Genomic DNA, 21,675 nt, shown 5'->3' on the forward strand with positions numbered 1-21,675 from the left:
CTCAGTCCACGAGGCTGGATGTCTCAGTAGTCCCAGTCTGGCACTGAAGGTCCGACGAATTCCAAAAGATCAGCTAGTCTTCAGTCTATAGCAGCAAGACGAACTCACCAGCGAGAGAGAAGGCAAGCAGCAAGAAGCCTGGCGTTCTCCTCTGCCTTAGCCTTTTATACCAGCTGCCATCAGAAGGTAACACCCACATTTAGGGTGTGTCATCCAGCTTCAGATGATCCAGTCAAGAAGATCTCTCTCATTTCAGTTAATCCCAGATCCAATCAAGTTAACATCTAGGATTAGCCATCTAAAGGGGTGTCCACAGATAGGCATATCAGCGGCTTTTAGAAATTATTTTTAAACCTGTACTTGACCTTCTCGGTCATTTTAAACTGTCTTTAACAATATAGTTGAATAGCAGTTGGTTTATCTGAAAGTTTCTTGGCTGGATGAAGAACTTGTTCACATTAGACATCACACGCATGGGCCTGCATGTTTCTCTTGCCCTGGGAATGACAAGAGTGGACCTGGTATTTCAAATACCTAAAAGGATAAAGTATCTTCAAATGACCTCTTGCACTTTTAAGTGCCTATCAGTGTGTAAATAATTGATGTGTTCATCGCAGCTACTATGCACTTACTGATTCTGAGAGACTTCTCTGTTGATGTGTGTTTAACAGGCCTCTGTGGTTTCTATATTAAATTGGAAGTTAGACAGCAGCTGTGGCTGCATCTCCTTGGTCAGTTTCTGCTTGAATCTTGCCCCCTTAGTAGGACATCATGGCATTAGAATATTATGCCCAAGGCCCACCACCATCAATCCCCCACCATCCCCCCACCCCATGCCCCGCATCCGTGTTCCCAGTCCAGCTTCATAATCAGTTCTGGACCTAGAAGTTTTGCTCAACTTTTGTGGAATGAGGAGGGTAATAAAGAAAACAATTGGCAAAGATGGCACATACGGCCTGGATTTAGTGGCCTGATGCACAATTTGTAGGACCCAGGAGCTTTCCCTGGTGGGTTTTAACTCTTTCGTCCTCATAGTCACATATTGAGGTCTTTCTCCCCCACTCTTTCTTTTCCTTGAGGCACGACCTTATTGTACATCCCTGGCTGGCCTGCAACTCTCTATGTAGACCAGGCTGACCTTGAACTCATAAAGAGCCCTCTGAAGCTGCCTCCTGAGTGGTCAGATTGAAGGTGTGCACCGCCATGCTCAGCTGTTTGGAGTTTTTTTCTAAGCCTGTTTTAGAAATGGAGGTGCTGAACTGCAGAAAGAAGGGCACGTGTGATGCGGGCAGTCCGCAGTCATGGGATAAAACAGCACAGCTGAGATCTGAACCCAGACATCTTTTGGTTCTTTACACATTGTGCTTGGCTGTCTCCTGAGGAAGAAAGTATGGGCACTATGCCTACTGCAAATCCTAGTAAACCCTCTGTTGAATGTCTGAAAAGTTTCCAGCTTCCTTTCTCATTGTGACTAGCTGTTCTCAGCTCTTAGGCCCTAAGATCACAGCCTCTTTACTGAAAATAAATCACATACACCAAGAATAAACTGACCCCAACTCCAGTAACTCATTGGCCTTGAGTTCTATTGTAATTTAAACATCTTCTCTAGGGAGTGTCCTCTCCTACACATACACAAACCAGCATGCTTAATAAGGTTTCAAGCCAACAAAAATCAATCTTGTCCTAGGAGAGACTTTACCGCTAAGAAAATCAGATTTTTCTCCATATTGTTATGGTAACCAAATTACATTTCCTTTAAAATATTCCACATTTTGAGTTATTTTCTTTCATTAGCCCAAAGCTGTGCATTTTTACTATAGGTTGTTCCAGAGGCCAAGCAATCATGAAAAAGTTTATTATAATTTTGATTCACTTGGTGTTTCTAAGCACATTGAGGGGTCACTAGATAGAAATGATTTTTCTTGTTCTATGAGAATGTACTTCCTTCCAACAAGTTTTGCCAAGAAAATAATCTTAATGTCAAGAAATATTATTGGATGAATGAAAAAACATGACATTGTATCCCTTGGGAGCTTACCTTGATGATGCTCTCCTAAGACACTTGAAATGAAGCCAGATTAGTTTAGAACAAACCATTGATTCTGCAGCATTTGTATCAGAAACTACAATGTTAACTGAATCTTCTTTGTAAAGAAGTTGGACTCTGGGGTGAGTGATTCACTGGAATGATGACCCCACTTCTGAGCTGCTTTCCCATGACCAAACTGTATGATAGCAAGACTGTATCTTGTATTTCCAAATCTTCTTTTCCAAGTTGCCCAGTTCCCATTCAAAGGAGGATCTCTAAATTGTCTTGAGTGTTAGCGGAATGGAGAAAGAGGCAAGATTGAAGAAGAAAGGAAATCTCTTTGAGAAAGTTTAAAATAAATTAAATAGATTTGATTAGTAAAGGAAGACAGCTATACTTCAAGAAGATGTTAAATGTTCTGTACAAATCATTTTATGTTGATTAAGCAATACACTGTAATTTCTTTTCTAAATTGAATGGGCTACAGTGAAAAATGGTCCTTGGCCCACCCTGAACAATAACTTCCCTCTGAAGACTTTTGCTGTGAATTGAGAATTTTAAATTAGATGAAGAAATAACAAGGCATAATGTTGCTTAGCAACCATATATGTCTGTTAGTAACAGAGACTTCAAAATGGATAATATTTGGGTCACTTTCAGAGGACAAATAAACTAATTACTCGGAACAAAATTAAGTGAATTTCCAAAGAGCTAAATATGTGCAAACATCATTTATTCATGTATTTTGATAGGGGGAGACATTTTTATAATTGTGAGGGCACATGACTTCTGTTACAGACTTGAACCACATTGTCCTCTGGGTGGCTAGAAGTAACTCTGTGGATAGGATGATCATGTGACTGGAAGTCAGGCTTCCAGTTTGATTGGCTGTATCCCCTAAACCTCCACAAACAGTGCCACTAACTGGGACCAAGCATGGGGGACGTTCTCTGAGGAATCATTGTAGCCTCTCTATGGTGATTTTCATGGATGCAGGTCACCTTCCATGAGCAGAAATAGGTAAAGGCCCTTCACTTGTAAGTGTTGACAGTTAAAGAAGGTTAAGGAGGACTCTTGTCCCTAGACACACTCTTTTTAGTAAGGAAGCACAAAATGGACCCTTGGAAGCTCAGGGAAAGTCCCAGCCCTTTGTCCTTGGACTCTTTGAGAGATCACGCGACAGAGTCTTTAAGAATTGCGTGGAATCCAAGACTTAATGTCATCAAAGGCCTTATGTTAAATGTTAACAGATTCCTGTTCGTCCCAGGCAGAGGGGACTAGAAGGTACTGGTATCCAACTCACATATTCTTAGCATCATTCATTTTACCAACAACAGTTTTTTACCATCCTCCGTGCTGTTTGGCAAACCTTTGATTCGTAGCCAAGGGCTCTGGGTGGAAGACTTCCAAGAATCTTGAGATGTTAACCTTCTCCTGGAGTAAGATTTGCAGTTAAGGTGTTGAAAATTCTGACGAAGCTCCCACAGGTTAGAGACTAAAATGGATTTATACATACTTGTGCATTTTACCAACTCTGACATGAAAGACATTACTTGCTGTCATGGTTTGAAGAAGAACGTCCCCCATAGGCTTCAAGTATCTGAATACTTGATCCCAGTTAGTGGCACTGTTTGTGGAGGTTGAGGGGATACAGCGAGAGGCTTTGAGAGGGCTTAGCTCTGCCTCACTTCCAGTTTCTCTCTGCTTCCTGTGCCTGCTTGAAGATGTGAGCGCCCAGCTCTCTGCTCCAGCTGTCTTCTGCCACGCCCCCCAGCCATCATGGACTCTATCCTTCTGGAACTGTAAGCCAAATAAACTCTTCCTTCCTTGCATAATCTTGGTCACAGTGTTTTATCATGACAACAGAAAAGTAACTAATACAATGACTTAGTTTTTTAAAAAAGTATTTTATTATTTTTATGTGTATGGGTGTATTGCCTGCATGTGTGTAAGTGCACCTGTGTCATGCAATGCCCGTGGAGGTCATAAGGGGGCATTGGATCCCTGGAACTGGAGTTCTGGATGGTTGTTAGTTGCTGTGTGGGTGCTGGGAATCAAACCTGGGTCCTCTGCAAGAGCAGCTAGTACTCTTAACTCTTGAGCCATCTTTCTAGCCCCTTGCTCTTTTTTTTATTGTTTTTGCAGTACTGGAGCATCAAAGTCAGGCCCTTGCACAAGGGTATCAGTAAGTATCTTGTAGATCACAAAGGAAGAGAAAAGAGACTGATAATAAGCCTGACCCAGAACTCTTACCACTGTAGGTATAAAGTATGTATTCAAAGAGCCATTGTAGATTTTTTAAAACCAGAGGTTGAGCGTGCTCATAGATTAAGAGGGAGGACAGAAGTAAAGAACTGCGAGGTGAAAAGTGACAAAATCCAACTCTGTTCTTGAATGAAAATGTCTATTTTTACTGAATAAAAATGTCTTGAATAAGGACAAAGAAAAAATCCTTTGTATCCAAAATCTAACTCTTTTGTATCCAAACTCTAACTCTTTTCTTGAATAAAAACATCTTGAAAAATTTCTTGAATAAAAATGTCTATTTTTCACCAGCGTTCTTTGGGATTTGAGAGACACTGATGCCATACCATTTCTTTTTTTATTTCTTTATTTTATGTGTATGAGTGCTTTGCCTGCATGTATGTAACTATATCACACATGTTCAGTGCCTGTGGAGAACAAAAGATGGTTGTTAGGTCCCCTGGAACGGGAGTTATAGACCTTTGTTATCTGCCATGTAGGTGCTGGGAACCAAACCCAGGTGTTCTGCAAGAGTGGCTGGTGCTTTTAACCACTGAACCATCTCTTTAGCCCTTCCATACCATTCCTTAAAATAAACAAACATTGTGGTGTTGCCAGGTAAGAGCCCAGCAGTGGTAAAGTGGATAAAATTTGGAATTAGGAGGTTTAAAACCCACAAAACATTAAGTGTAGTAGTGATTATTTATATAGAATGAGAAACACAAATGTTATGAAACATTGCAAATATAAAAAGTCAATTTTACAATAAAACTATCAAATACCACAAATATAAAACACTGAAAAAAAACAAAACTACTTCCATCAGTTAACGGCTCCCTCTGACCCCATGATTTTTTCCATTCTTTTGGGGGCGGGGGTGGGGGCGGGGGTGGACTGTATATTCTGTGATTGCCTTGCTCTACTGAATTGTGTAACTGTCGTCAAACTACACTTACATTGTATATAATGACTTCCAGTTCTAACACTGAGCACCCAATTGTCCGGACTGCCTTACCGTGTTAGTTATTCCAACCATTCCCTCTCAGTCTGCCAGATTCCATCAGGAAAGATGCTGCAGTTACACGCAGCGCAATCTCACCAGCTAGAAGACACAAGACATAACCCGCAGAGATGTTTGTAGTATTCACTGTGCGACTTCTTAAAATACAGGAATTTTAATAAATTCCACTCTGAGTTATTTCATGCAGGACATGATTTGTAAACATAGCATTATTTTTCTCCACTTCTGTTTTGATTCAGATTCATGATATATATATATATATATATCTTACAATTTTACACCTTTGTTACTTGGGGAGAAATTTACAGACTACTCTTTAGCTCCATACATGTCCAACCCTGTTTTTCCTCCATTACCCCCAGGTTTGAAATTCTACCTCTGAGTCTGATCCAGCCACCATTACAAAGTACCACAGGCCTGATGCTTAAACAGTTCCAAAGGCTTGGAGTTTGAGTTGGAGGTGAAGGTGCGGACTGGGACTTCTTTCCTGGGCTCACAGCTTTCTTGTCTCTATACCCTGAAGCGGCTTTTGTTCTCTGAGCATTTTTACCCTCTGTCTCTTCCCCTGAGAAGGACACGAGTAATTCTGATCTAGGTTGCACATGACGGAGCTATTCACTCCAGTTACCCTCTGCTGTGGTTTGGATGTGACTTGAGTGTGTCCTTCAAAGGTTTGTGGCTTGGGAGCTTAGACTCCAGTGTGGCAGTGTCCAGATGGTGGTGGAATGCTCAAGAAGTGAAGGCTAGGGCAAGGTGATTAGGTCACTGGGCCATCACTCTTGGAAGGGCTTAATGTGGTCCATGAGGAGCTTCAATTAGTTCCTGTCATGGTTGGCTTCGATTGTCAACTTGACACACCTGGGAAGAGGACCCTCAGCTGGAGAATTTCCTTTATGGGGCTGGCCTTTGGGCATATCTGTGAGGCATAATTTTCTTCCTTGTCGAGTGGTATAGGAGAGCCCAGCCCACTGTGAGCAATGCCACCCCCGGGATGGTGGTCCTGGATTGCATTATAAAGTGGGCTGAGCACAGGCCAGAGGAGCAAGCCAGTGGATTGCATTCCTCCATGGTCTCTGCTTCCGTCTGTGCCTTGAGTTCCTTAGTGATGGACTGTGACCTGGGAGTTGTAAGATGGAATAAACCCTTTCTTTCCAAGTTGGTTTCGGTCACTTTTTTTTTTTTTTTTAACCACAGCACTAGAAAAGAAAACTAGGACAGTTCGCTTAAGAATGAGTTGTTATAAAAGCAGCAATCATGGCCCCTGAATCTTGAATTCCCCTGGCTTCTTGGCTTGCAATGTGAGCTCTTATACACACTCCTACTATAAGGCCATCTGCTGTGTAGCAAAAAGCTCTTCACCAGAGCCAAGCAAATGGCACCATCATGCTCTGAATGTTTCAGATCAATGAGGTAAATAAACCCTTCTATTTTAAAATATTTTATTTATTATTTTTATGTTTTTGTGTATGAGTGTATTGCCTGCACGTGTGTGAGTGCACCCAGAGGTCAGAAGAGGGCATCTTTTCCCCCATAACTGGAGTTATAGATGGTTGTTAGCTGCCATGTGCTGGAACTCAAACCCAGGTCCCCTGCAAAGAGCAGCTAGTGATCTTAACCATTGAACCATTTTTTTTCAGCCCCAACCCAGGTCCTTTGTAAGAGTAGCTAGTGATCTTAACCATTGAACCATCTCTACAGCCCCAACACTTTATAAAGTACACAGCTTCAGGTATTTTGTTTGTAGCAATAGAAAATAAACCAAGATAGCTCTCTCATAAATGAAGTTGCATTGGGGGTTAGGACTTTAACCTATAAATTTAAGAAGACAGTTTATAGCAGGATCATAGGCACTGTTGGGTTTAATTCTGCCTCTGTCTATACCTTTGTGTTGTGATTCTAGGTGAAGTGACACAGTAGGCAGTTGGGCAGTCCTATTGCTATCTTACACTAAGGTGTCTAGCTGTACTAAGCTATACTAAGCTCATCAAATGCCAACTGCCAACCCCAGCCAAGCTTCTCCTATTCATCCTCTTCAGACCCCCAAGTGCCTGCAGTGGTGCTGCTGCTACACAATACGAGATGAGGTGGGATGAGACAAAGTGGGGTTTTAAAGAGGATTCACTAACATTAGTTAGTACATTTTAAGATTTCACTTATGCTGATACACTTTAGGTTGCCTGCCAGGGACTTGGCAGGGTCCTTAGCTTGCTTAAATAAGGCCCTGAAGCTTAAAGTTTATTATTTGCATGGCAAATTCATCTCTGAAAACCTAACTTATTTTAATACCAGCTGTAAGAATGTTTTAGAATATACACATGACTTGCCATTTTCCAACCTCTCCTTGAAAACATACTGTTTCTAAGGTTTAAGAAGTGTTCTACTTAAGCAGAAGGATTTCCCTCTAAATTGCCAACCTGAAAAACTTTTAATCATATGTTTAAAATTTAAAAAAATTTAAATATATGAGTGTTTTGCCTGCATGTATGCAAGGGCACCACATGTATGCAGTGCCCATGGAGGTCAAAGAAGGGCATTGGAAACACTGTAAGTGGAGTTATAGACAGTTGTGCTGAAGACCCAAACTCGGGTCCCCTGTAAGAGCAGCAGATGCTCTTAACTGCTGAGCCCTCTCCAGTCTCCTTTTAGTCATATTTTAAAATTTGTGATCACTGCAGTTTTCTACCCAGTTGGAATACATGATATAGACACACCCAGACTATCCTTTGCCCCATTTCCTACAGTGGCAGTGTCTTTCAGGATTAGAATATCACATCACAACCATTGATAACAATAAAGTGACAGAAAAATCCCATCTCGATGAGTCCCTCATGTTGTCTTTTTATAGCCCCTTCGTCCTCTTTCCCATCACACCCTCTGCTTGATCTTTGGAACCTCCACCCTGTTCTCCTTACTAAATTTTCCATTTGAGAATATTATCTAAATGAAGGGTACAAAATGCGTCTTTTCATTCTTTCATTCAGTACAGGTCTCTAGAAATGCCTACAGCTGGCCTGCCTTAGTTTGCCCTCTACTTCTTTTCTAAATAATCTTCGGAGTTCTAGCTATATTTAGTGGGAGGAATTAGAAGTCAGGGATGGGCTATGTCCATTCCATCTTCTTGGAAGCAGAAGTCCAGTCTGATGTTGGTTGTTTTCATGTGTCTTCATTCATGTACATGCAATGACAGATGACATGAGGATTCGAGTCTGGGCAATAACAAAGTCAGAGTTGAGAGAATGTGAAAACCCTAGGATGAAATACAGTATATTTTATAGTCTGTGATGAAGTAATTTTCTAAAAGTTATTGATCATATAGGAGAATTACTGCGATCTTAGTATTGGTATCTTCTCAGGATTCATATTAGAGCTTAATACTGAATTGGATGGTATTAGGAGGCAGACCATTTGGGAAGGGCTCAGCCTTCATCACTAACGTCTTATTTAAGAGGCTCAAGCGCTCTCCCTCACTTCCTTCTGCCATGTGAGGGTACGTAGTTGGCACTGTCTTTGAAACAGTGGGATATCACCAAAACCCAAATCTGTTGGCATCTTCATTGTGGAGATCTCAGAATCTAGAGCCATGAACAATGGATTTCTGTTGTTTATGAGCTACCCAGTATAAAGTATTTTCTTATAGATCTTAGGGATTAAGATCAAGGTAATCTTTCAATTATCCGTACTTTGCGGCCCATTAGCTTTCTCGGCTCCTCATTTTTGTTGGTAAGCCAGAAGATATTGAAATCATAAAGATATGAAACATTGTATTTAACCAACAGAGATGTTTGCATATACACTTTTTGTTATAGTTTTTCGTTGTAGTTTTTCTCTTAGTTTTTGTTTTGTTTTGTTTCAGGAAACTGACTTTCGAGAAAGTTGAGCAGGTGGGATCTTAAATCGGAAGGAATTGAGAGAGGAAGAGAGAGAGATCGTGAGAAAATGAAGGAAGGGAAGAGGGAGAATGTGAGAAGATGGAGAGAGGAAGAGAGGGACGGAGGGAAGGAGACGGAGGGAGGGAAGGAGAGAGGAAGGGAGGGAGGGAGAGAGAATGAGAACAAGAATGAGAACATGCCGGAGCTGTGATGTGGGACTAAACAGTCTGGGCCAAACCCACACAGAGCTCAGGAGCTAGAATGGCCTTTTGGAGGTATTCAGAGGTTGGCCTAGACGGCCAGGCCTTTGTACACCTATGTGGAGAAGTCATGTGGGTTGTTCTCAGAGGAGTGTGCATTCATCCAGGTGACTCTCTGTGGCTGGGGCATCCCTGAGAGACTGACTACAAAGGGCAGTCTGCCTATAAGTCTCTAGGCAGCAGGTAAAGCATCATCACTGAAGGAAGCTCTGAGTGGCACATGGCCGTGCCCACCACAGTGTGCCAGTATTAGACATATATTGAAGATAGATTTTCAAAAATGTTCTACTATTTGGGACACTTGCTAAAAAAGAACTGAGCAACAACTCTCCTGGAAGTCTGTGACTGTCCTGTGGGAAGATCCTGCCATTTCTCAATAACAAGTCTGATGTGTTGATGTGGATTTATTGTAATCCTTAAGGTACCTTCCCCTGAAAATTATGGCATGTTTATTTGGGGTCTTAAAATATTCAACTTTCTTCAAATAAAACATTAAAAAGTCTTGCTTTCCTTAAAACTATCTACATCCTACTTATAAATCTTATTGTTCTTTTTATAAGTCCATCAACTCTCACCATTCAGCTCAAGGTGTTTTTATTGCTGTTCCGGTTGAGTAGGCAAACCTGCTTTAAATAATCAGCCACATTTACAACTTGCTTAATTAAATTCCTTTAAACATTTTTACTGCATTTATAAATATACTTCATTTTTTCTCTGTAGTTAATGTAATAAATTAGACTTATGAATACAGTAAATCTCAAGTTCTCCTCAGTCTCTCAATGCTGTTTACAAGCCTAGCCAAAGTTTCTTAAACCTCTCAGCTTAAAATCGCAAGTCAAAAATAAACTGCTCATTTTAATGGAATCGCAGAGTTAATGTGTTGATTTTGATAGGTCAAATGGTCTCAAACACTTTAAGTCCCCAGCTCACACAGATTGTTTTCTAATGTAATATGCAGGCATTGATGTTCTATCCTGTTGCTATGCATGGCCCTCTCTGATTGTTGCAAACACTCAAGTTCTTTTGGATAGTTGATGACTAGCAGACTATGGGGAAAGCAGATTGCAAACCAAGCTGCAGCCTCCATCTGGACACTTAATAACAGTCACATATAATCAAGCCTGTGAGTTTAATGAAGTTCCTGGCCTTCATTTTTACAGAAAATAATCAGATAAAATAGGCAAATTAAAAATTGCACACATTTATTGGGCACCACATGATGTTTTGAAATATGTGTGCCTGATAGGGTGACCAAGCAGAGATAATTAGCACATGTATTACCTCAGATCTTCATCATGCTTCAAATGTTCTGTCTTGTGGGTGGTTAGCCACCTCACACAGAAGGTCACATGAAGCAGACATGGCAGTATGCACAGGACACATTTATTCCAAGTCCATGGCTGGTCATGGGGCTCTTCGGACACCAAACGTTGCGTGGCATCATTTCCTGGTCCTTTATCTGTCTTGTCATGAAGTATGGCGATTGTGAATGAAGCATTTCACACAATCATGTAATGTAGGTACTATAATTATTTTAAAATTAGCATGTAGCAATTGTACCAATCGATAGGTTACAGTGTGATATTTTAATACAGGTGTCTAGTGCACCGTCAAGTCAGAACAACTGCCATTCCCGTCTCCATACCGTTTCTTTGTGTTTAGAGCTTTTGAACTTCTCTTTTCATAAAATGTGTAATAGGTTACTGTGAACTGCAGTCACCCAGCTCTGCAGTGGCATACCATAGCTTATTTCTCTTATCTGTGTTTTGATAACTGCTATCCAACCTCCGGTGTAGAAATCTTTATCTAATACTTAGTAGGTTAGTTACGATAGCATTTGGTGTTGATGGAGACCTGGAGGCTGCGGTGTTTGCTCTAGTCATCTGTGGCTTGCTGACCTCCGACTGGGCATTCTCCATCAGGTTGCTGGCTATGCCTTAGCTTAATTAAAATAGCGTAATAGTGTACTGTGTGCCTTAAAATATCTTTTTTTAAAAAAAGATACTTTTTAATGTGTATGAGTATATTGCCTGCATGTATGTGAGTGCACCCGTGACGTGCAATGCTGTGGAGGTCAGAAGGAGGCTTTGGATTCCCCTGGAATTGGAGTTAAGGATGGTTTGTAGCTGCCATGTGGGTGATGGGAATCGAACCCGGGTCCTCTGCAAGAGCAGTCAATGCTCTTAACCACTGAGTCATCTCTCCAGCCCCCTAAAATATCTTAAATAAGTCAATTATATACATCTTTAAAGCTTCAGAGATTTCAATAATACTCACTGAAAAAGCTTTCGCTGTTTGAGGTAGATGCTTACCTTAAGCAGGGAAAAGTTATTTCTCTTGTAGAGAATTTTTTGTAGGATGCAGGCGTGGTCACCAAGGTCTTTTTGCACTTGAGAGTCATTTGCATAATGCAGATTCTTGATGGTTATCTAGGAGGGGGCTGCAGGATTTGTAGGCCACACCCTTCAAATTGAAGTCTTGTGCCCATGCCATACATTTTTAGGCTACTACTCAGTGATTACTGAATTAAAAGTGAGCTGGATGCAGATCTCCATCTCCTCGAGATCTCAACAACTGACCTCACTTTCTGTCTTATGTGTTTAGTTTTTGTAAGTCATTTTCCTTAGCAGATTGAGCACTGAGTTCTTTCCTTTCACTTGAGTCCACAGTGAGTTCTTTCCCATTGTTTGAGAAAATTTTTTTTTGGAAAAATATATCTTGTTTTTGCTATTTTGTCTCCTTAGTATCACTTATATGAATATCTTTAGACTGCACCTGTATTATGGAGAATATAAAAATTCTATAAACACTTGAGATATTAGGATATTTTATAGAATCAAAGGACAGGGTCACTGGATTATGAAGCGTAAGTAAGTCAGTTTCCATTGCTGTGACAAAATACCGAGAAAAACAGTTTAGATATTTGGCTTATGGTTTAGTTCATGGATGGTTCAGAGTTATTTAGTTTTCTGGCTGTGGTGAGGCAGAAGATGATGGAGGAAAGCTACCCACCTCATAGTAGACAGGGAACTAAAAGACAGAAGTGATCAGAACCAAGGTATAACCTTGAAGACCATGTCTCCAGTGGCCTTCTTCCTTGCTAAGCTACACTCCCTCTTTCCCTCCACCTTCTAATAATGCAGTCAGCCACAAATGTATTGATGGATTACTCCATTGCCTTGGTGAAAACCCTCAATGTAATCCTTCTCAAAAGTCCTACTTCTGAACGTCACACTGGGGACAGTCAATGCATGAATATTTTGGAAACCTTTTATATCCAACCGTAACCTCCTGTCTTGGCCCCCAAAGGCTGATGTCCATCTTAAAAATACATTTAGTCTATCCCTAAGAGTCTCCAAAGTCTGAACAGTTCCAGTATTCCCACAAATCCAAATTCAGTCTCCTCTGAGCCTCAAGGTAAACTACAGCTCCTATAAAATAAAAAAAAAGTTATATATTTCCAAAATACAATTCTCACAAAGAGCAGAATTCTCTGAAAGAGCAGAATGGAAATTCAGACATATCAGAGCATGACTCAGAGGGCACATACCAAGCCTTGTTTGGCATCTGCTACTGTGATGTGAGGTACAAAAGGCTTGAGTGGCTCTGACCTTATGTCCTTCTTGACTGTAGTCTATATGACCTCCCTTTCCTAATTCTCACCATCTCCCAATAATGCCATTAAACTGTGAAACCACCAATAGATTAATCCATTGATTAGGTCAGAGCTTTTATGATACGATCACTCTTCCAAAGTCCTACCTTTGAACATTGCATTGGGGGTAAGCAAGCCTTACACACACACGCACACACGCACACGTGCATGCACATGCACATGTACACTTTGTGGAAATTTTCTTATGCAAGCACAATGGAGGGGTAAGACATGGTGTGGTTCTGGGGCCACTGAAACAAGAACTTTTGGGTCACCTTCTGAGGCATGAATGTTTAATGATTTAACCATCTTCCTTGTGTGCTTCCATCAAGGTTAAGTTCCTAGGAAAGTCAGATTGGCCTGTGTTGGTTACATACCCAGCTCTGTGGTCAGGGCGTGGGATATTCTAGCGTTAGGAGCCCTAGGGGAGGTACAATCTCTAAAGACTAGGGAAAATCGACATCTATGTTAAGCTGGGGTGCTCATAGGGCTGTGCTAACCCTTCTTCCCTATGCAGTTGACCTTCGCATTTGGACAGTGTGGACCAAAGTATACTATTCTTTGAGCTTGTGTTTATGTAGAAAATCCTTGAACGCTGGTTGAATGTAACTTTCAACCTTTCCAATTTTCCAGTATTGAGACAGATTTTCTTTCAAAGTGAGTATCACAGAATTGTCACTGACACCTCTTCAAAGATCCTTTCTTGCGCTGAATACCTCACTGCTAAGAGACCTGCCCTACATTCCTGGTGCCAGAGTCCAGTATATCTGGTACTAATTTTGTGAATAAATTAAGTGCAGTACTTGAGTTATCTTATGAACCGAATATGATGTATCTGGCACTGTTGATCAGGATCAGTATGTGGGACTGAGGGGAGGACACAGAAGAATGATGAAAAGGAGCCAGTGTAGGCCGCGTTGACAGGGAAAGGAAAATGTGAAACAAATCTGGGGGAAAAGAGGACAAAGGATAGAGTGACAGCTTCTGGGCCTGGACCATGTAGGAAGGCTATTGTGCGCTACATATCTGACTTTTGTTCAACTTGGGTCACAGTCTTCTGCTTCTCATATAGCCCTGAAGGCTTTGGTCTTTACCATCTACCTGATTTTTGCTCCCCCGTTTTTTGTATATAGCTTGATAACGCGTAGCAAAAAATTTTAACAAATGCCATTTTAGGGAACTTATGCATCAGACATGCTTAGTACTTGATATATGTTTGAATTTTTGGAGCAACCCTATAAGGTGGGTCCTTTTATTTCAGTTTACAAAATAAGGAAACTGACTTCCAGAGGATAAAGGGGCACTGAGAGGTCACCTTTGCCCAGCTTGGTGTTGAGTTTTCTCAGCTAGATAGTTAGCTGGAGAGACTGGATGGTAAAGAGAGGTGAGGGGTAACACAGCTGCCTGGTTGGATTTTTAGCTCATCATTTACTGATGTGACATAGTAGGTCCCATATCCATTTTCTGCCTTTATTTTCCTATTTTTAAAATATATAGAGCCATGGGGCTGGAGAGATGGCGCAGTGGTTAAGAGCACTGACTGCTCTTGCAGAGGACCCGGGTTCAATTCCCAGTACCCACATGGTGGCTATGACCCATCCTTAACTCCAGTTCCAGGGGAATCTGAAGCCCTCTTCTGACCTCCGCAGCATTGTATGACATGGGTGCACTCATATACATGCAGGCAATACACTCATACACATAAAATGAAAATAATAAATAAAATATTTTAAAAATGTAACCATATAATCTATGGATCAATTTGACAATTAAAGAAATCAACACATGTAAAGCTCTTAAAACAGGGCCTGTTACATGAAGAGTATCATAGAACATGCCACTATTGTCATTTGTCTGTTTGTAACATACAGAAGTATATATATAGAAGGAACTTCCCAGGGAGTCAAGGCAGTGAATTGCCTATGGGATTTTGAGGCAGGCCATTTGCTCTTTGGGGTTCTATTGACTTGTCTGTGGAGTTAGGAGGCAAGTGAAATGTTCTGTTAGAGCTGAGGGTCACAGCATGTTTCTGTGCACTGTCTGGTCTGTACCTTTTCACTTTTGAGAAAGGACTAGGAATGACCCACACTCATAGCCACGCCCACCTGGGCAGATCCACGGCCCAGAATTCCTCCATTTGTACAGGTCATACAGGCTAGGCCTCCTCCAAGCAAACGAAGGGAATGGGTGAGGGCAAGGACTTCTGGAGATGAGGCACTGAGAACCACAAAGGGTCTTTGAAGGGGTGGCAGTGACAATCCACTAATGCTCATCTTCCAGTCAGTGCTGTGGAACACCAAGTCCAGACACGTGGGGACTAACTCCACTGTCCTGTGAGGCCAATGCATCTGAAGCAGTCAAATCCAGGGTTTCAGAGTGCAGTTCACTGGGGACTTATTGACAGGAATGTGGTCCTGTGGAGTCAGTAAAATCAGGTAGATTTCTGAGAGTTGGATTGGAATTGGGCTAAATATGTGGGTTAGAACAAAAGTGACTTCATTCAAGCAAGAATGTACCTGGTTTAGCTCACGTGACTCGTGCCAGAGTCTACTTATAAAGCTCTACATAGCAATGTCATGGTTCTGCCTATTTGTGTCATGTGGGAAACTCGTTGGGAGAAACCGACCACTGGGTTGTTCATAGGCAGTCATGGCAGATACCAACCACCTAGTCATGGCAAACTGGATCCATACATACAAGAACTTGTGATCTTCTTTGTGCTCTGGGCCCCTTTGGTCATCTGATGTGGTCCATGAACTCTTTATACAAATGATACATTTAAATACATAAGATAAATCCAGAGGATTATTAAGAAAGCCAATTATGCTGAACTACAAATACTCACTATAACATAAAGTGATGGCTTCACAATATGTGTGCCTCTTTGTCACCGTGTTAAGTAGCAAGCTCTCAGAGCAGTGGTTCTAACAGCTTTATGGATTCTGAGGTATCTGTACAACCTTAATGTGGTATGAAAATAATCTGTGATTTTTCTTGATGATAAAATTTCTAAAATTACTGTGGTTTGTTGTGTACCTTCATATTTGAAGGAAGTGATAAATTCTAGCTAAAGTTTAGGGAAATAAAGATATAATTTGTCTCCCATCTCAGTTTGTAGATTCCATGGGTTCATATGCAAATGCCATCTATGGTCTGTGACCTCAAGGCAGATGTGTACTGATATAGAAGATGTAGGCAGGTTAGAAGTGGGGAATAGTCAATTATCAAACCAGAAACCACAGTGCTGCTTATCTGTCAGTGGGAGGGTTCCTAGAGTGTGAAAATTGGAGCACTGTTTTCAGAAGGGGCATGCTCTTGATGGGGGCATCTTCTGTGGAGTAGGGGCTGGGCAGGCTTTCATGTGCCCACTAGATGAGTGAGGAATGGTGTGGCTCATTTTTGGTCTGGATTCCTTTCATAGATGCTTACAGACAGGGGTGTGAATTTCCAGGGACCGTGCTGGCTTGTCCCACAACGCAGTGGGTCATTGGGATGATTTAATGTAGCCCTCAATGGCACAGTTAAGATTTATGTGGATAATCATCCCAGTAGTGTGAATAGTAAGTTATCACATTTATTATTTGCATATAGAAAGGTCCTTCACTGATTCTATGGGCTCTCACAACTCAACCTGATGCTTGAGAAGAAGGTGAACACTTTTTAGATTTAATTGAGGAGTACCAGAAAGGTAAATTTATATGATATAAAACATCAATAGTAGATCATGTATTGAAGCTATCAGAAAAAAAGGAGGACGTTTGCTCTCTAACATAGGCAAAGACAGTGTACATGCAGCGATCTCTGAGGTTTTAGTGGAAGCAGCAACCACATCCTGGGATGTGTGTGTGCGCGAGGCAGTGATTTTTATAAGAATTTTACAGTTATTACATTACAGAATCAGTAGAAATCTGCTGATAGGGTTCATACTCATGAAGATCTGTGGAATTAAGGCAGAGACTTGTACATCTCTTTCTGCACATATTCTTGATTATATGTAGATGTATTGAAATCACAACATATTTTTGGGAGTTTAAAATTTCTTGGTATTCAAAAATGGTCCTTGAAAATGTTAGGAACTCTTAGACCAGGATATGCAAATGCATCAAAAGAAATGCTATTTCAAATTTATTCTCAGCAAATTTTAAGAAACATCAACCTGTTCAGTTACGATATAACACATTTCAGCAGTATGGCTTTTATGATACAGTGCAATCAGTTTCATATCATAACTTTATTTTCTTCTTTTTCCCATTTCTTTCCTAATATGTCCATGCAATAAAGACACTAGAATCTTGGTATTTAAGTTCTACTCTATATTATTTGCAAGCTTATATTCTTAGATAAACTTGAATTTGTAGGTGATAACTCACTATAAAAGTTTTAAGCTGCAATGCTTTCGAGAGGAACTGTTGCTTTTAAATTTGAGTTCAAATTAAATAAAACAAGAGAAGAAATTTAACAGAGGCTTTTAACTCATCTTTGGAAAGTGCAAGATGATGGGGTAATTTGTTGGGGAGGAAGAGTCATTCTGGGACAGTTCTTTTATAGGTTTTACACACACACACACACACACACACACACACACACACACAGGTTCTTTGAACCAGTGGCATTTAGAGGTTTGCTAAGGCGTGAATGAAAGGTATCTTTTTAATTTCTAGTGTGAAAATGTCTTGCTTGTGACTGTGGTGGGAAGAGCATCAGGTGGTCAGAAGGTGGGGGCTGATGGCTTAAAGGTTTTTGAGGCAGAGAGCAATTCCAAAGTCCTCAGTTGATCTGGGAGTTGCAAGTAAGAAATCAGAATATTCAAAAATAATGTTTCCTTTTTAATAGAATTGTTTGTCTTTTAAAAATATTATTTTATCAGCATAAAACTATGAGTTTTATGATCTTTTTATACAGGTATATAATGTACTTTGCACATCCCCCCATTGCTCCCCCTCCCACTGGTCCCCTTTCTGCCCTCCCAAACATCCTGCTCTACTATTCATCTATATTTTAAATATAGGCTTACATCTAAGAAAACATGTTATATTTGCATTTCATTTCATCGCCCATCGCCCCCTCATTCTGCCTCTTCCCTCTCTTTAGACCCCTCTTTTTCCTCATAGCTCCACGTTGACTTTCATGGCACAGACACATAAACACACACATCTGTATTCTGTATGTGAGAGCAAACATGGGCTTTGTTTTCCTGAGTCTGGCTTATTTTGCTTACCATGATGATCTCCAGTTCCATCCATTCTCCTGAAAATACCATAGTCTCATTCTTCTTTATGGCTGAATAAGACTCCACTGTGTACATATACCACATTTTCTTTATCCGTTCATATGTTGATGGGTGCCTAAACTTGTTCTATATCTTGACTATTATGACTAGTGCTGAGGATGTGCAAGCACTTCATGGCATGCTGACTTAGAGCCTGTGGGTATACACTTAGGAGTGGTATAGCTCAGTCACAAGATAGTTCTGTTTTAGCTTTTGAAAATATTTTTATTTATTATTTTCACTTTATGTGTATGAATATATTGTCTGCTTATATGTAAGTGCACCCATGTTGTGCAGTGCCCATGGAGATCAGAGGAGGGTGTTGGATCCCTGGAACTGGTGTTATGCATGGTTGTTAGCCACCATGTGGGTGCCGGGAATCAACCCTGGGTCCTCTGCAAGAGCAGACAGTGCTCTTAACCACAGAGCCATCTCTCCATCCCCATTTTAGTTTTTTAAGGAACCACTAATGGCTGCTTTGTTTTACATTTTCACCAGCAATGAACAAAGTTCCTTTTCCTTTGCATGCTGACCACCGTTTACTGTCATGTTTTCTTGATAGCCATTCTGACTGGGGGAGATGGAATTCCCATGTAGTTTTTATTTCTACTTCCTTGTTTAAACGATGATGAACATGTTCCAGCATTAGAGATCAGCTTGATAACATGTTAGATCAACTAAGGATACAGAAAAGTTAATGGCTGATCTTCAATATGACGATATTATCTAGATACAGTTTGTTACCACAGAAATCTCAGACTTGAGGATTATAGATTGAAATATGCTTATAACGGAATCCTTCCCTACATGTCTCTGCTGCTCCACTGATAACGATCCTTATAAGAATACTATGAGAGAATTACAACCTTCTGAAAGATCATTCAGCAACAACTTCAGAGTTGCAACAGGAGGCTGTAAATAAGAGCTTTGGAATAACTTACTCAAAGCCAGGCGGGATCTCACCTCCTGAGGCGGGAGGATTTGACTGTGTAGCGGTGCCGGGCAGGCAAGCTCTTGGAGAATGAAAAACGCTCTTTCAGAACGGGATGCCCTCAAGAATCACTCAGCAGCAGCCTGATGCTGTTTTGGATGCTATGACTTCTACACAGAACAAACACATTAAACTGGCTCCGGTGTGGCGACGGCTGCAGCTGGAGCTGGTCGCAGTGGTAAAGGTCTCTGTAGGGAGTAGCTGTCCCTCACTTCTCCAGAAGAGGACAACCCTTCTCTACATAATTGATTTTTGTGACTATTTCAGTATTTCAGTAAAGAGAGGAAGGTGGGAAATTGTTTGTCTCTGGTCCCTGTGAACCCCCTCTCCAGGAGGGCTTCTCAACCCCAGCACCATGGTAGTTCTGAAGGATTGTTCCTTATTGTGGGATGCTGGACAGCACACCAACCTCAGCATACTAGATGCCAGGCATTTCCCTCCACTTACAAAAATGAAAAATACCTCCTGGTGGTAGGGAGCAAAATCTCCCCTGGTTGAGACCATCTGAGCTATAGCATCTACCATAACTTTGGCCTACATGGCTATGATCAAATATTACCAAGTGCAGCATGTTTTCTCAACCAGACAAAATCCCAAATCTCATTCAAGGCTGGGGCACAGACTGGATTCATAGCTGAGTTAGTATGAACACTATGAAAGTGCTTTGTTATTTTTGAATGTTCTTCCCTGGATGTGGGATAGAGGGAGAAGTTTACAGAGTATCATTCATATACGGTAATTCATCCAGGTCCAGTGATTTTCATATTAATCTGATAACTAGAAATCTCATGCACATTTGGGCAAGTATTTAATCACACTCAGATTCTATATCCATCCACCTAGAAAAGAGGCATGGAGAGTCTCTCTCTCTCTCTCTCTCTCTCTCTCTCTCTCTCTCTCTCTCTCCCTCTATCACACACACACACACACACATACACATTCTTTCTCTCTCTCACTATCTCTACTTTTTCTCATCTCCCTATATAACAGTTTGAGCATGAGGAGGAGGAGAGTTTGGGGTGGGATCAGTAGGAGGAGAAAAGCCTTAGCAGTTACACATATGATATTTAAAAATTATACAAGCCCTTTTCCTAATTTTCCTTTTTAGTTGGGTGATTAATTTTAAAATGTGGTAAAGTACATATAATATGAAATGTACATCTTCACAGTTTTTAAGTGTAATGTCCACTAGTGTTAAGTAAACTCACAATGTGAAACCAAACTCTAGAACTCTTCCATCTTGTAAAACTAAAACTGTATATTAAACATTCCTTCCTTCCACTGGCTACTGTCAACCACCTTTCTGATTTACATGTATGAATTTGACTGTATCTTTTTGTGACTGCCTTATTTCACTTAGCATGGTACCCTCTGTATTCATTCATGTTGTAGATGGGGTCAGACATTCTTTTTTAAAAAAGCCTGAATTATATTCCATTGCATGAATATTTTATTCCTCCATTTGTTTATCAGGTGGCATTTGGGTTGCGTCATCTTTTGACAATTATGGATAATATTCTGTAAACATGTATATATAACTACCTTCTTGAGATCTTGCTTTCGAGGTTCCTGGATATATATCCAGAGATGAAAGTGCTAGAACATATCATTTTTACTTTTTGAGGAATAATTCTACTTTTCCCATCATGGATGCAGGATTCGGTTTCAATCCATTGTGCACAAACTTTCCAATCTCCCCATATTCTTTCATAACTTTTTATCATCTGTGTTTTTTATTATAGACAACTTAAGGACTGGTGAGATGGTAGCTCACTATGGCTTTGATTTTTATTTCCCTATATATTAGTGATAGTATTTTTTTCATGTACGTGTTGGTCAATGTGGTGGTTTGAAAGAGAGCATCTGCCATAGAATCCATGTGTTTGGACATTTTGTCCCGAGTTGGTGATGCTGCTTTGGGAGATTTTAGGAGGCATGGCCTTACTGGAGGAAGCATGTCACTGGGGTGGGCTGTAAGAGTTCTTAAGCCTTGCCAGAATTCCCGTTGCTTTCACCTTCCTGTGCCTGCCTGAATATGTGATTGCTTGGCTCTCTGCTCTGCTGTCACACCTCCCCTGCCATTATGGACTCTAACCCTCTGGAACAGTAAGTTCAAACAAACTCCTCCTTCTATAAGTTGCGTTGGTCAGTGTTTTATCACAGCAACAGAAAAGTAACTAATACAGTCACATATATCTTCTTCTGTGAAATGTCCATTTATGTCCCTTATTCTTAAAATGATTATTTTTGTTACTGTGATTGATGATGATATTTCCTTTCTCTGTTTGAGAGTAAAAGCATACAGTTGCTTTGGGGTAGTGTATGAATCATTAGGAT

The sequence above is a fragment of the Nannospalax galili genome, unplaced genomic scaffold, assembly GCF_000622305.1.
Source record: "Nannospalax galili isolate Female #2095 unplaced genomic scaffold, S.galili_v1.0 scaffold698, whole genome shotgun sequence".
In the NCBI taxonomy this organism is placed as follows: domain Eukaryota; kingdom Metazoa; phylum Chordata; class Mammalia; order Rodentia; family Spalacidae; genus Nannospalax; species Nannospalax galili.